The sequence below is a fragment of the Schistocerca cancellata genome, chromosome 1 (assembly GCF_023864275.1).
Source record: "Schistocerca cancellata isolate TAMUIC-IGC-003103 chromosome 1, iqSchCanc2.1, whole genome shotgun sequence".
Taxonomy (NCBI): domain Eukaryota; kingdom Metazoa; phylum Arthropoda; class Insecta; order Orthoptera; family Acrididae; genus Schistocerca; species Schistocerca cancellata.
Genome location: NC_064626.1, coordinates 921,079,504 through 921,093,794, shown reverse-complemented (window position 1 = coordinate 921,093,794; position 14,291 = coordinate 921,079,504).

Sequence of the window (14,291 nt, the reverse complement as noted above, 5' to 3'; positions counted from 1 at the left end):
ATGCCCGAGAGAGGAGAACCTCCGCCAGGACCAGCCGCACAGTCCATGACTGCAGCGCCTTAGACCGCTCGGATAATCCCGCGCGGCGAATATGGGTTAATAGGACTTGACATCGAGTTTATTAGTCAATTCCCAATTGTAGAAAGCAAGTAAACGCGATATGGGAGGTGGCATGTCACTAAGGCTCATATTAGACGGAAAAAAAACATTGTCCAATGTCTTATGTAAAAGAAGTTTAATAAAATCTTCGACGGCGTACTGCGATACCGTTTATCATATGTTATGTAAATGCTATAGCTTTGTCTTAGTCCATACTATATCCATATCCAAACTAATATTATAAATGTTAAAGAAACTCTGTATTTTCACGGCTAAACCGCTAAATAGATTCCGATGAAATTTGGCACGGAGATAGCTTGAATCCAGAGAAAGAAAACAGGGTACTACAAAAATAGAAAAACGTCGACCCCTAGGAGGATAAAGTAGGAAATGGAACATCTTTTGACTCAGTGAACATAAATCATGTTAAAAAATTACTAAACTTCTTGCATAACGTAAATATTGTATGATTGTACGATGCATGGATGCGCTCTGCTGCCTCCGCTTCCATTCGGTAGCGACGCCGTGTGTGACGCTTCACTGTGCGTTGTGCCAGCACTCCTCTATAGGGAGTGCTGGTTGTGGTCGTGAGGGAAAAAAAAGGGAAGGGGGGGGGGAGGAGGGCGCACGTCAGGAGCTGTGCTTAGCCGAATAGGCAGATACATGAGGGCAGCTACTCACTTACCATCACTCATCATACAAAACCTACTGCTATATGAGTGCGGCCGCTGGTAACAGCTAATTTTTATATAAGAAAATGGCGCATCAATAGCCTCCACCCCTCCGTATAAATACTTGTGGCGGAATGTGCACGTCAAACGCCCCTAGTACAAGTTCATGTCAATCGCGGTTCACAAGGAATATGTTAATATCTCTAATATTTTTCCGCCTTTCCTTTTATTCTCAGAGTTGTTTTAAGTCAAAGATTAATTAAACAGGGTTAAGGAACAACAAGCTGAGGCCGGTGAAACCAAAAACACTACTCTTAATGCGCCTCCAGATAGGTCACTGCCCTCCGACGTAAGTATTCCTCCCTGGCGGGAAGATCCGCAAGTATGCCTTGTTTGTCGTGCACAAGTATCTGTCCCCACATTTTAAAGGGATGTATTTTATACCAAGCCACGACCAACTACCTCACCAGCTGACATGTCATCTATTTTAGGAGACGATAAATTAAATGTGGTGCGTGTTTTGAGATTCCGTGTGATGTCTGGTCCTGCCAGTAGTGGTATCTTAGGCAGGACTTTTTAATGCGTTTCCCGTGTGGTTGCTTCATCTTTTATATTCCAATTGCTCTACCAGGCAGAATCCCCTAACATACTTTCTGGGTACTGAGTTCCCTATTTTAATCAAAAACTGTTTTGAGTCATACATGTTTTGGAGTTCTGTGTGGGAATGTGAGTATGAATAAGACACAATGTCCCAGGTTAGCTGAGGATTGAGTTTTATATTTTACCATCTTTTGCATACTTCTCACAAAACATAACGACATTCGTCTCCCGCCAGTTGAGTACGAGCGCTGTGATATACACACCATCATCAGAGTGTGAAACATATCTTCTAAGAGATGCCTTACTTAATATTTTTTTCATTTTACGAAGAAACCATTAATCTGTAAGAGCCTTACGTCGCAAAATCAGTATGTATTAACATAAATTAAGGAACAGCTATTAACTACAAATCGCAGACAGTACGCGTAAGGCGTATCTGATAAACTCTATAATTGCTTTTTTTGAGAAACAAAAGAAAATGTAGCACAGGAGGTGTTCCTCTTCCTGCTATTCAATTCTCTTTTCCTCGCCAAGTCATTAAGGAGGTTCGTGTTGCACTCGGCATATTTTTCGTTTTATTGAATAATAATTAGTATATTTACAGCTAATGATGTCTGCATTTAATCTAGAAACCTTTGTCAGTAAAATATTAATTTTATTTTGATGATTGTGTGTTTTTCAGCCAATGTATCAGGAAGTTTTACACCCATTGTTTGAAGGCAGGACGACCGACTACGTATCGTGTCGCGTCGTTTAAGTATTGTGTTCTCAATAAGTCGAATCTGCCAAATCTGTTTTACGAAGTCTTATTTAATACGCTTTACCACTTGGAAGAGCAGTTGAACGGAATGGACAGTGTCTTGAAAGGAGGATAGAAGATGAACATCAACAAAAGCAAAACGACGATAATGGAATGTAGTCGAATTAAGTCGGGCGATGCTGAGGGAATTAGATTAGGAAATGAGACACTCAAAGTAGTAGATGAGTTTTGCTATTTGGGGAGCAAAATAACTGATGATGGTCGAAGTAGAGAGGATATAAAATGTAGACTGGCAATAGAAAGGAAAGCGTTTCATAAGAGGAGAAGTTTGTTAACATCAGGTATAAATTTAAGTGTCAGGAAGTCGTTTCTGAAAGTATTTGTATGGAGTGTAGCCATGTACGGAAGTGAAACATGGACGATAAATAGTTTAGACAAGAAGAGAATAGAAGCTTTCGAAATGTGGTGCTACAGAAGAACGCTGAAGATTAGATGGGTAGATCACATAACTAATGAGGAAGTATTGAATAGGATTGGGGAGAAGAGGAATTTGTGGCACAACTTGACTAGAAGAAGGGATCGATTGGTAGGACATGTTCTGAGGCATCAAGGAGTCGCAAATTTAGCATTGGAGGGCAGCGTGGAGGGTAAAAATCGTAGAGGGGGACCAAGAGATGAATACACTAAACAGATTCAGAAGGATGTAGGTTGCAGTAGGTACTGGGAGATGATGAAGCTTGCACAGGATAGGGTAGCATGGAGAGCTGCATCAAACCAGTCTCAGGACTGAAGATCACAACAACAACAACCACTTTTTACGTGGAGGTCGAGACAGTATTTTCGCGGTCAGCCGACCTTCAAAAAATGATGACCCACGGTACCCGCCAGAGCTTGATAAATCAATGAGAGCTTGACACGCGATGGTAAAATACATTAAAGAATGTGATTCAGTACAATCGAAAACCTGAATACATCTTTACGTGTGAAATATCATTAACTACATCGTTATCATGACATTTGTAGCGTGTCTTTCCCGAGGCAAATCTTTACTCATGCACCGCATACTTTTTGCAAGCTTTAAATATTTATTTCGCATTTTATCTGTCAGCAAGGGATGATACGTTACAAGTACTTTGTTGTGAAATCGACAGTGCTTTGCCATGATACAACCTGCACAAATTGTGTAACGTAGATGGCACGTTGTTGGAAATGGAAATAGTAGCACCACGGACGTCCGCAGTACGAATAGGATTCAAAACTGATAGCCGCCGGTGGAGATTGCCGTGCCTTCTACAGCGGGGTCTCGCCGCCGGCTCCCGTGCGCCTGCTAGTCTGTTAGATTCCTTCTGCGGCGTGGGCGCCGGCTTGCTTTGCGCCTGGGACAGACAGAACGTACGGCTGGAGGGCGGCGCTGCAAATCCATCAGCCGCCTACCGGCAGGGCCTGCCCTCATTAAATCAGTCGTCAAAGTGACCGGCCGGCCGCCCAGAGATCCCATAAATTGGGTCGCGCGGGGGAAACATTCCATTAGCCGGCCGCGCCGTTCCCTTGCCCTACGCTCGTCCGCCTCCCGTTCGATGCTACCGTGCCTGCCTGCACAGAATGCCAGAAGCTCGCCTTTGGACGGCAAACACAAACTGCTTCATTCGCACCGTGCGCTCGAGTGTTCGATATTTACCCCACAGCAATTCCAAATACACTCTAAATTGCTGTATGCAACAAGAATAACCTTAATGACTTCCCATTAGGTGACTGTACAGAACTGAGCAACAGTAACAAGTTATTGACACTGTCGATAGTTATGAAGTACGCAGCCACAGCCTTCTCTTGAGTGACTGGAGAGGTCTGTATTTATATCGAGCCTATAAAGTGAAGAGCAGTCAAATTAAGCGGAAATGTAAAAGCAAGCCGGCCGCGGTGGCCGTGCGGTTCTAGGCGCTCCAGTCCGGAGCCGCGCTGCTGCTACGGTCGCAGGTTCGAATCCTGCCTCGGGCATGGGTGTGTGTGATGTCCTTAGGTTAGTTGGGTTTAAGTAGTTCTAAGTTCTAGGCGATTAATGACCACAGCAGTTGAGTCCCATAGTGCTCAGAGCCATTTGAACCATTTTTTTTCTAAAAGCAAACGCCGACAAGCCTCCTCGACACAATATCCACGTGCGGATGATGATGATGATGTTTGGTTTGTGGGGCGCTCAACTGCGCGGTTATCAGCGCCCGTACAAATTCCCAATCTTTGCTCAGTCCAATCTCGCCACTGCCATGAATGATGATGAGGACAACACAAACACCCAGTCATCTCGAGGCAGATGAGAATCCCTGACCCCGCCGGGAATCGAATCCGGGACCCCGTGCTCGGGAAGCGAGAACGCGACCGCGAGACCACGAGCTGCGGACACGTGTGGTTGCGTAGCAAGGGTTTAGAATGATCGATCTCTAGGAAATAGTTGTATATCACACTTTTAATCGTTGTTGTTGTAGTTGATGTCTTCAATCCGAAGACTGATTTGATGCAGCTCTCCATGATACTCTATCCTGTGCAAGCCTGTTCACCTCGAAATAACTACTTCAACTTACAGCCTTCTGAATCTGGTTACTAGATTCATCTCTTCCCCCCCCCCCCCCCTACGATTTTTACCCCCCACACTTCCCTCCAGTAATAAATTGGTGATTCCCTGATGGTTCAGAATGTTTCCTACCAACCGTTCTCTTTTTCTAGTTAGGCTAAGCCAAAGTGTCTTTTCAGTTCTATTCAGCATCTCCTCATTAGTTACGTGATCTACACATCTTAGCTTCAGCTTTATTCGGTAGAACCGCATTTCAAAAGCTTATAGTCTCTTCTTGTCTTAACAGTTTATGTTTCACTTCCATACATGGCTACACTCCGTACAAATACTTTCAGAACAGACTTCATATGCTTAAATCCACATTCATTGTTGACAAATTTACCTTCTTCAGAGACTCATTTCTTGCCATTGCCAGTCTGTATTTTATATCTTCTCTATTTTGACCACTAACATTTTGCTGCCCAAATAGTAAAATTCATCTGCTACTTTAAGTGTTTCGTTTCTTAATCTAATTCCCTCAGCATCACATGATTTAATTCGACTACATTCCATTATTCTTGTTTTGCTTTTGTTAATGTTAATCTTATATCTTCCTTTCAAGACACTGTCCATTCCGTTCAACTGCCCTTGAAAGTCTTTTGCTGTCTCTGTCACATTTTTTTTTATCTTTCGGCGCATAAGCTATGCTAGGAAAACGTTTATGGAACCAATAGAAACAAAGGCTCACGCACAGTTCAAGTGTGTACTGCACTATAAAGTGCGTCAATAGCACTACATGAGCGCACCTTGCCCACAGTCTTCTCTCGAAACTGCAGCTCTGCAACAGGTATGGACCTGTGTACGTTGAAGATTCCACGGCTGCTCTGGTGTGGCGAAGAGGGGGTGGGGGCTCGCGGCACACAAACCATTAAGCGTTTAATGCAGAAATGGCGTTTTAATCATTTAATAACCATTTCTTAAAACATCGATTACCGGTATCGATCTCATGCACAGATCATCTTCAGATCGAAAACTTGTACTTTAAAGTCCAATTTCTCCACCTTCACAAGGCTGCAACAGTACAGGTGTACTTTAAGACGAATTCCGCAAACCACTGCTAGTTTGGGATTTGAAGATTAACTGTGCACCAGATCGGAGGAGACTGTTAAAAATATAGTGAGTGGCCTAGAAGATATTTTATCATGATACTAATAGTTATATGAACGCGTTGTGTCTGTTCTTTTGGACATGACCGAAAGACCAGACAGCACGCATTCATATAACTGATTCGCCTAGATGGGCAATTGATCCACCTTATTCAGTGCGGATGCACAAATACGTCCGATCTCCTGTGGGAATCTCAGAATAGCGAGCATGGAAAAAATGACAAGTACTGTGGCTAGGTGGCGCTCGGTGGGAATGTCGATAGGCTGTGAGGCGTTGCCGAGATAGTCTGTGCAGATGCGATAACACTGTGTCTCGGATGGCGCAGCGCTTAACGATCTGCCTAGTAAGCAGGAGATCCTGGGTTCGAATCCCTGCCTGGTACACATTTTTATTCGTCGCCGATGATTCCGAGTAATGTCCCGATGCAGCTGACGTCAGTAATCCTTCCCCTTCCCTTCCCTTCCCTTCCCATCCCTTCCCTTCCTCCTCCTTTTTACATTTAATACTAGCAGTTGTTGCGGTTTTCTTGAGATGTCATATTTTCAGTTATCAAATCACAAAACGACTCAGACTGTAATGAGAAAGCGGTCGTGAGCGGAAAAATGTAGTATTTCCAGACGACTCTCGCCTGAAGCTTTCCCTCAGTGACGACTACACCGGCGTCAGACGTTAGTGTGATGACCTCAATCTACCTGCTGCTTTGTTGAGCGGCATATCTTAAGAAAAGCGAAGTGTCACCGTTTCGAGTAAAGTTGTTTTCTGGGTAGTGTGAGTTTGAAAGGAAATAGCTGTAACAGTGAGTCCAGCTTACTGCCACTCTTCAGTTAATTTCTACTTCTGTACAGCAGCAGAGAAATACTCGACCACTTGTGATAAAGAATACGCAAGACTACTTCGAATCAATAAGACACAGAAAGCAACGAAACGAGATAAATCTGCAGAAATAAAGAGTAATGTCATTTTGAGGAATTATTTCATTCAGCTGTCGGGGTTATTCAACAATAAAGACTTTAAAACTGCGTTCTGGCCGGATAGCAAACTGAGCAAAGACTGAAACATAAGATTAGCATAGGTGCAAACTAAATAGGAAAAGTGAGAGTCTATAACATAAAATGTGAAGATGGTATATGTGGGTCAGACAGGAAGAAACTTTAAAATAAGGTTCAAAGAATATAATTATAAAGAGTTCATCGCCTGTAGGAAAGCACCTTAAGAATGAGCAGCACTTGCTAGGAGGCACCTTGAGTATTTTACATTTAGAAGAGAAAAATCGGCTGCAGTCAAATTTAGAAAAAATAGCAATTCTTTACGCTTTAAGAGATGAACGTGCCAATGTGTTAAACGAAAAAACTGAAGTGTCCCTAGTGCATTTTTGGGCCAACTTTACTGATGTTCTTGTAAAAAAGCAGCCACTAACCTAATCACCTTGGTACTCATTAAGCTTTAATATTTCCAGTTAGTAATTTTACCCTACGTAGTGAGCACATTTTGAAATGTGGATCAAGCGTTAGTCATGAGTACTTGACTGGTTGCCAAGCTTTACATGTCTCGGAGGATATACCAGTAAATATTGTATTTTCTCAATTCTCAATAGATGGGAACGTTGTAGCACAGGTGTAACACTTTTTTTAGATTTTGCTGTTACGTACACAAACGTTCAAAGTATTTTGCGTCGTGAGTAGCATCGTCGTTGGCACTGATTTATACGTAACAAGATAGGAGAGTCTTTGGTAGGTAGGTGATTGGTAGTTGACTTTCGTTAATAAACAGAGCACTGTGATAACGTTATGCGCAACCCGTAATTACAAACATTATACCTAAAGTAAAATAAGATTAGTATTGTCTCTGTACGCTGTCGTTACCCTTTTACATCTCTTTTTCCAACCTGATCTTCCTCATATCCCACTATTCTTAGTCGATTTAGTCTCCGTAAATTTCCTTTTCCCAGAACCCTTTATATCAGAAAACATCTGTTTTGCAGACCTATAAATTCTTCTTATATCTGCTACTGTTGTCATTGCTATTAATGTCACAAGTATTGTCATTATTATTATTGTTATTACATTTATCACTATTAGTGGCTGCATCTGCAGTAGTACAAATAATGCCAATACTAACTTTGATAATTCAGAATCAGTATCATTTACTCACTCTACTTCAGGCACTCAAATAATTTTAATGCTAGTAGCCATATTAAAATTGTTATTTCTGAGATAACTATGCTACTGTATGTGTGAAACCCTGGTCAAATGTGTAAGAGGAGCTGTTGGCCCTAATCAAATCAGGTTAAATAAATAATATAAATAAAAAGACACGCTTAATCGGGGGTCTTGTGTGTTTGACAATCCACGTTTGCTGCTTGCTCATTGTTTTTCACTGTGCCCAAAGGCATTTTAATTTTAATGCATATAGTGTTATATGGAAATGGAGACAGAGTTCCGTTTCATGTGTGTTAGAAAGTGTAATAATGCAAAGAAATAATTTGCGTTTTCGTTCTCTCATTAAACTTGATTATGTAATCCCAAAACATGTCGTGTTAAACAAATCTCACGCTTTAGAGAATAAATGTGTAATGGTCTCCGTACTGAAGTAGTAGGTGAGATGTTAGCCGGCGAATCGACGTAATGACGTGGTCACATAAAAAGTATTTTGAAGAACCACGGCCACGGAAGTGTAAGCCCATACAATTAATTACTCGTTTGAGAAACTTATGCTCGTGGGCTTATACTGTATGAAAATTACGCGTACTTGATTTAAAATAATAAATAAGAGAGATGAAAATTTGACTTCATTGCTACTTACCAAATTAGATAGAAACTGGTGGGTCATAAGCAGACGAACTATCAGAAGATGTACTGCGTGAATACTTTGCTGGACTCTTCGTTATAAGAAGAGATGCAGACCATGGCGTAATGTAATGAACAGGTACATGGACATCACCATTAAAACAGGTTAAGAATGTGCATAGTTGAAGATTGTATTATGTCGAAGTGTCTGGAAGAGGGCTTTATTCAGAACTGAGTGCAAAAGGCTGGTAATAATATACCAAATCGGAATTGTACTGACGAACTGTTCAACAAACTGAGTTCACATTCTTTTTCTCACTGAGCGATATATGAACAGTGATTAAATAAATTGATATTAGATGCTTACTGGACATATTATAGTTCAGAACTAGTAAAAAAATCCAGCTTATATAACGCATTGCGTTTAAAATAGAAAGCAAATATATACAGAAGTGCGTCATGCGCATTACAAGTCAGTTTGAGAAGAGCAACACATCACGTTATTCTCTCTCTCTCTCTCTCTCTCTCTCTCTCTCTCTCTCTCTCTCTCTCCCCCCCCCTCCACCCCCACCCGGTATGTGTGTGTGTGTGTGTGTGTGTGTGTGTGTGTGTGTGTGTGACTACTTCATGGTGTCACGATGGAGTACGTTCTTGTTACTTAGTACGAGATAATATCCACAGAAATTATTTTCTCCACTGATTTGTATGTAAATGACGCAAACTGGATCGATACAAAAATATTACTAGCGTTAGCAAATCACTGTAACGTCATCTACACCACCGTTGCTATATATCGAGTACAGTTGACACATACACAAACAGGTAAACCCGGTGCTCTATACATGTTACCACAAGGCGTTTTCTTTTCAGCAGCGTTTGATGAATTGCTAAATAGAATTACTGGTGATTGAGACATCGATACATCAGCATTATCTTTTTTAACATGTTTACTGGAAGTTCTTTTTTTAGCTTTTCTAGGCAACGGCAAACCACCTCCATTAGGACCTTGCCTAGTAAGGCGGTGCGGGTCTCCCGCATCGTTCCCCTACGCTCTGTAAATAAGCATGGGACTTCATTTCCATTTTCAGTACGCCTTACACCAGAACGAATATTGCTTTAGCGCCCAAGTTCATTATTCAGCTCTCCGATCAAAGAATCTGTGAAAGAAAGATTGCACCCTCATATAAAGCACGGCGTGGACAACTGAGCGCAAGGTATGTCGACTAATGAAGTCCCAGATCCGTGACACGTATCTTAATGCGCCCACTGAATTCACACAGAGATACAGTATCACAGGAGGAACCTGACCTCACCGACAGAGCTAATTAAGGCATTTTTTCCAGGTCCAGAGCGTCGCGTTAATGAAAGCACGGACAGCTGGCGCAAAACTGCGCCAGAACTGCGTCTCGTTCGCTCTACGGCACAGCCATGAAATTGCCCACTCGAAGCGCTGTTATGACTGCCGGCAGTTACTAGGGACAGGTTGGTTGGCTCAGCCGCCGCACCGCACTGCAGTAAGAACTAATGAGGGTGGAAGTCGCGCCGGCGCGGCCTTGAGGATAATGCACCGCTGGAGTTGCAGATGCGCTCCATCTCCCGACGACAGCCCACAGATTATGGGCGGCGGATACGAATTCTTCACTTCTGCAGACTCGATTTCTGCGTCTGTCACGGTAGCGTATTCAATAAGATCACGCGCTGGTTGTCTGAAGGCAGACAGATGCAACCACAGGCTTAATATCTGAGCTAATGGTAATATTTCTGCCGTATCAAGGGAACAGAAAGAAACTTCCCTGTTACGGATGATCAGGTTATTTGGCGTGAATTATCAGACATTTTCAAGTAAAAGTAGGGACTTGGAAAAGTATCGGTATCGAATACTTTTTACTTTATACTTTTCATTTGGTACTTTCACGCATATCAGTACTTCATAGTAGTACCTGAAAATTTCTAGTGAGACGAGCGTCCTCCGAGCGCTTATTTTTAAAGGCAGGGAGCACGTTCTCAAAGTCGGGGAACAGATTATCAGCGAAACAATTAGAAAAAAAAAATTGTTTCGAGTGATTGAATGGAGGAAGAACAGGAAGGTTAGGAAAGACGTAATTTATTTACTGTTGGGTTACATTCAGCTGTTTTTGTGATCAGTTCAAAAAATGGCTCTGAGCACTATAGGACTTAACAGCTATGGTCATCAGTCCCCTAGAACTTAGAACTACTTAAACCTAACTAACCTAAGGACATCACACAACACCCAGTCATCACGAGGCAGAGAAAATCCCTGGCCCCGCCGGGAATCGAACTGTGATCAGTTGTTCTGCAATTACATATTTCCAAATTTTTGAAGTTGTAATTTGTAATGAAAACAGAAACATTTATTGATTTAACGGTTGTATTTAAAACCTGTGAAAATATGCTACCCCTCTCTACAATGTATAGGTTTTAAACACAGAGATGTGGAGATCGGAGCCTATAATCTAATCTATCGATACCGAACTTGCTTGATCCTTCTCTCGATACTTTTATGAGTACGATACTTTTCTTATTATACTATTCACGAGCAAAGTTTCGATATTTTTTGTTCGATTCAGTGCTCTGAAGTATAACCACCACAAAGTTGCTAAAATGTTACTGTTCTCATAACAATTTCGACAGTACTTCATCGTCAGGTAGACTAAATACTTTAAAGTGGTGTACAACACATGCCTAAAATTTTGAAATATGTCAGATATTCGACGTATGGTTCCGTACCACCATCTAAGTCAAAGTCAACCGACCGTTGTTCCAGTCATTATACATGCAACTTAAGAAATATCTATTACAGGAAATAAAAACTACGAACGCAAAAGACTTGAGGTAGTTTATAAAAGTAGGCAGCAGAGTACAGCGTAAGTCTATAAGACACTCATACTCTGCCTGATAATACAAAGATGATCGCACTCTTGGAGGCCATAGTATAGTAGAGCGCTTTGTCGATTACACACTGAAACTCAGCATAGCACAAACAGCTGACATGCACTTGTCACCTTGTAAAACAGTAATAAACATATATAAAAGTGTAATATGAGGTGATGGTCATGTTCTCAACCGTATTAAGTAAGCTAGGTGGTATTTCTACCATTTTCAAAGAGAATTTAAAGATCTATCAGCTACTTTTGCCCTGTGTCGACTGACTTCTTTAGACGGACTCCAGTCACTAGCAGTACTTAATTTGAAAGCTACTTAGCTAAATGCTGTCCTTGCCCACGACTGATGGAAATTAAATAATTCGCTTTCTTTCGATACTGCAGTGTCCAGCATTAGGTCGTGCTTATAAGATTGAAGACGTTTCCTCAGCAGTGTAAACCACTCAGTGTGTGACTTCCACATTTTTTTGCTGTCCTGGCCGGTGGGACTGTGTTCTGCTGTCTTCAACGTGACGGCCACTCACGAAAAAATACGAGAGGCGTTCAGACTACTCCTTACGGTGCTATATGGAGACTCTGCATAGAGGTTCAGCGACTCCCGGTTACGATTGCTGTCATTAGCGGCTCTTCTCAAAACCCTAAAGTAGGACTACATCAACGTAATGGAGGCGCATCTTTCGACATAATACACGAGCTATACAAGGAGCATTAATAGCTAACAAAACAGCGGCACTATGCTCAGCCGCTCAATAAGGGTGACGAAATTCGCCGGCTTTTTCTCTTATTTACCCTCTCTGAGGGAAGAGGAGTTAATGGACGTGGCCCCTGATGGCCCATCAAGACACCTCTCGTGCTGCTGTCGGAGTCAAATGGTTTTCATTGACTTTCCGAGATAGCACTTGATTTACTTTTTTATTTTATTTGCTTTGTTTCCTCTCTCTTTTGGAAATGAACAAGGGCATTACCTTTATCTGAAAAGCACGATTATCTCCTGCCAATTGGTGTAATATTTACACATTTCTCAAAAAATTAGAGGCTCAACATTTTAAACACCTGCATTATTTTTCAGAAATGTTTGGAATGGAACAGATTTTTGTCCTGGAAAATGAAACCTTTTTGCAACAGAAATGTACATATCCTCTTCTCATCACACATGTTGGTGTTATGACAGAAATTCAAGACATTGTCGTAAATCAAAGTGGAAATTCCACTTAAGTCACGTAAGGCACACAAAGAAACATTTCAGTATCTAGTTCAAATGGCTCTAAGCACAATTGGACTTAACATCTGAGGTCATCAGTCCCCTAAACTACTTAAACCTAACACCCTAAGGACATCACACACATCCGTGCCCGAGGCAGGATTCGAACCTGCGACCGTAGCAGCAGCGCGGTTCCGGACTGAAGCGCCTAGAACCGCTCGGCCACAGCAGCCGACTGAATATCTGGTAGGCCCTCCACGTGTCCGTATTTCTCACATTTTCGATGCATGCTACTGATAAGTCTGCGGACATTTGCTTGTAGAATTTTTTTGCCACTCCTCAGTAAGGATCCCCGGAAACTGTTCAAGAGTCTGAGGTTCTACAGTACATCCCGCATCCCGTAATTGGCTGTCCAGCATATCCCATAAACGCTTAATATGACTGAGATCGGCACCCAGTGTAATGTTTGAACCGCGACGTTTCCATGGTGGCTGCTATTGATTGCGCTCTCGCACTGCAGCCAGTTGCTGATCTTAGATCTTTTTAAAGGTCTCGGTTTGTCACAGTGCGCCGGCGGTGAGAACGCTTAACCATATATCGGTCGTCTCTGGGCGACGTTTTCTGTTTTTTCGCTTGTCCTGGCTTTGTTGTCTGTGTACCGGTTGCACGAAATCATTTCCACACCGTCCCAATACCGGATGAGGCCACATTAAGCTCTGTAGACACTGCACGAAGAGCCCAACCTTCCTGTAGTATTGTCAGAACCCAAACACGTCCTGACTCAGTCAGACGCTTCATGGTAACTTATTAAACGTAGACAAAGAGTATAGAGAAGCACTCATTACTTACATTCACTAGACGGCAGAGTGAGACTTTGCTCGTCCATTTCGCTATTAGACATAGCACGATACATCTGAATACTGTCTCTAAGCCATTTCTTTCAAACACACTCTGTAGAGTATCGTTCTCGTTACTAAAATACGTCTGAAGACTAAGAGCAACCTTATATATCTTAATCGCGGACTACGTACATGGTACACTCGATCAAATTCTTCTCCCTCTCACTGTTTAGAGCAGTGTATACACAGGGCGATTCAGCTGCCCCTACCAATTCGTTTTACGCAACCTGCATTACGTCTGTATCGTCTGTATACGGTATCAAGACAAGCGACCACCACATAATCGATAGAAATTCCCTCTCAGGGGTTTGGACGACTGTTAGCAAACGGAATCATACTTTAAAAAAGAAAGTAATGTGTGGCGATGAGTTATACGGTATTTTTGGATCCAGATATACTTTACTTCTGCCATATTTATCCAAGTGTATCCAATTTTTCTTTGTGTTCAAATGGTTCAAATGACTCTGAGCACTATGGGACTTAACAGCTGACGTCATCAGTCCACTAGAACTTAGAACTACTTAAACCTAACCTAACAACATCACACACATCCATGCTCGAGGCATGATTCGAACCTGTGACCGTAGCGGTCACGCGGTTCCAGACTGAAGCGCCTAGAACCGCTCGGCCACACCGGGCGGCCTAAGGCGCTTGTTCGACCCA